Source organism: Elephantulus edwardii, unplaced genomic scaffold (assembly GCF_000299155.1).
Source record: "Elephantulus edwardii isolate Elephantulus edwardi_28Jun2011 unplaced genomic scaffold, EleEdw1.0 scaffold00129, whole genome shotgun sequence".
Classification (NCBI taxonomy): domain Eukaryota; kingdom Metazoa; phylum Chordata; class Mammalia; order Macroscelidea; family Macroscelididae; genus Elephantulus; species Elephantulus edwardii.
The window spans coordinates 7,717,049-7,719,500 of record NW_006399879.1 but is presented as its reverse complement, the minus strand read 5'-3'; the positions used below and the strand labels follow the sequence as shown (position 1 = coordinate 7,719,500).

The following is a 2,452-nucleotide window of genomic DNA, read 5'->3' as shown; positions in this document are numbered from 1 at the left end:
CAGGGTTCACACAGGACAGGCCAGGGTTCACACAGGACAGGCCAGGGTTCACACAGGACAGGCCAGGGTTCACACAGGACAGGCCAGGGTTCACACAGGCCAGGGTTCACACAGGACAGGACAGGGTTCACACAGGACAGGCCAGGGTTCAGGTCAGCTGTTCAGAAGGTTGCTGTGAGTCATACTCAGCAGCCTGTAACAACAAACACTCGTAGCGATAGAAAAGCACGTGCTGTTTAGTGAGGAGAAAGGGTTTCACAGGCTTCAGAAGCAAGTCAGCAAAGGACCAGGTGAGAGGAAACCACTGAGGTGTGTGACAGAGGGTGAAAATGAGGCTGTGGCCGAGGCATTGATCTTGCAGGACATCAGGCTGTGAGATGGTTAGACTGGACCAATGATGACTGAGGTCATGTAGGAGCGGTCACTCTCAGCACATGGTGTCAGACATGGGGATTCTGCTGGGCAGTGTGCTCCTAACTTCAAAAACGTTCAAGGAAGGGACCTCATGGCCATCAAGCTGGTTCTGCCCATGGTGACCCAGGCGTGTCACTCTCAGGAATGAGGATGGCCAGGCCTTTCTTCCAGAGCACCCTGGGTGGACCTAAGCCTCCATCCTTACAGCCAGCAGTCAAGTGAGTTCACCATTTGGCCCACCTGATCTCTACCTGTTCCATCAGGTGACAGAGCTTGACCAGGAAGGGCTCTTGCACTCACTGGTGGCCTCAGGGGGCCATGGCCAGCCCCTGCCCACTGCTCACAGGGACCAGAAGCCCCTAAAGTAGGTGGAAAGGGTCGTTTCATTTCTCTGGGGAAGTGGTAGAAACAGCCGGTAGCTCGAAGGGCAGCGTGAGTCTACAGACTGAGGTGAGGATGACATGGTCTCTGGACTGTGGGGTGTAGTTGCTGTTAGATGTCATGGAGTTGTGTACAACTTATGGTGACCCTGTGAACAACAGGTCTGAACCTGTCCTGGCCGGTGCTGTCCTCATCATCTCTAGCACTCTTGCACCCACTGCTGCGGTCACTGTGTCAACCTGCCCGGCTGAAGGTCTTCCTCTCCTTCACTGTCCCTCCTCCTTTCCAAGCACGACGTCCCTCTCCAAGGAACAGCCTCTCCTAGCAACATGCCCGAAGTCTGAGATTGTTGAGGACACTTGCAATGCAATGCCCCCAAAGTCTGAATGATCACAAGAAGAGTAACATCCCCCCGAGATAACAAAGTCCAGTGAGGACCAGAGAAGCCTTGGTTACGGAAGCGGGTGTGATGGTGTCCCTGCGTCCTGGTGCCAAGGTGAGCCCTACGTGTGCACGAAGCCCAGGGCCTAGGACACTGGGTGTTCCATGACCTGAGCTGGGAAACCTGTGCCCTCTGTCTGAGGTCACCACACCTTCTCGCAAGCGGGACACAGAGGGGAGCACGGGAATCGTGCCTGTTTGTTTTGTATATAAACACTAGCTCTGGAGGCAGTCTGTTAACCTCAATCCTTAACACGTAACCTCAACATGCTCAGTGGTTTGAATCCACCGTGGACTCTGCAGGAGTGAGATGGGCAATCTCCTCCTGCTGGGAATGAAAGCTGCTGGAGGACCGCTGTGCGCGGGCGTGGACCTGACGGCACGGGGTTTGGCTTTGGGCAGAAGGAGGCAGCTACACTGCGCTGTGGGGACCCAGAGCAGCCACGGACCCTCAGAACAAATAATCAGCCCGAGAAGCACAGCCAGACTTCCTTAGACATCAGGCCGTGAGGCCGGCTCAGTCACCTGGACATGTCATCACTGGGAAAGGCTAGTGCAGGGAGAGGACATGGTGATCGGTGGAGCAGGGAGGCCAGAGGAAGGAGGGGCCCCATCTGTGAGACCCAACACAGAGCCAAGTGTGGGGACTGCACTGGAGTGGGCAGCTGCCCAGCCAGCTGGCCACAGGGTCACAGCAAGTTACAGCCAGTTAGATAGCAGAGAATAGAACAGGGCATTGAACCCCTCACAGACAGCATGCTTGGGGGACAGGACAGCCCCACTCGGCTATCTGTGGCATCATGCTGGAACCCCTCACAGACAGCACGCATGGGAGGCATGGTGGGCGGGGTCTGGCAAATGTTCCCAAAGGTGTGTGAGGTGGGCTGCAGTGTGCAGGGGGAAGGCTCTCCTGGCAGGTGGATGAAGGAAGAAGTCATGGGTGGCAGGGGTGGATGGGGAAGAGGGGATGAGCAGTGGGAACAGGGTGAATGAAGGAAGAGGGAATGGGAGGTGCTAGTGGGGTGGACAGGGGAAGAGGGCATGGGCTAGGGGTGGACGGGGAAAGAGGGGACGAACAGTGCGAGCAGGATGGACAGAGGAAGAGGGGATGGGCAGTGGGTGGAGGGAGAGAGCGGTATGGGCTGAGAGGGTGGATAGGGATGAAGGGATGGCCAGTGGGTGGCAGGGGGGAAGAGAGGATGGGTGGTGGGGGTGG

At 56.9% G+C, this 2,452-nt stretch overlaps 1 protein-coding gene across 2 annotated transcripts in view; it reads right to left on the bottom strand.

Annotated features, from left to right (window-relative positions):
* AFAP1 (actin filament associated protein 1) overlaps positions 1-2,452 on the bottom strand; it is a 97,253-nt gene that overhangs the window by 38,901 nt on the left and 55,900 nt on the right. The gene's annotated exons all lie outside the window — the stretch shown is intronic.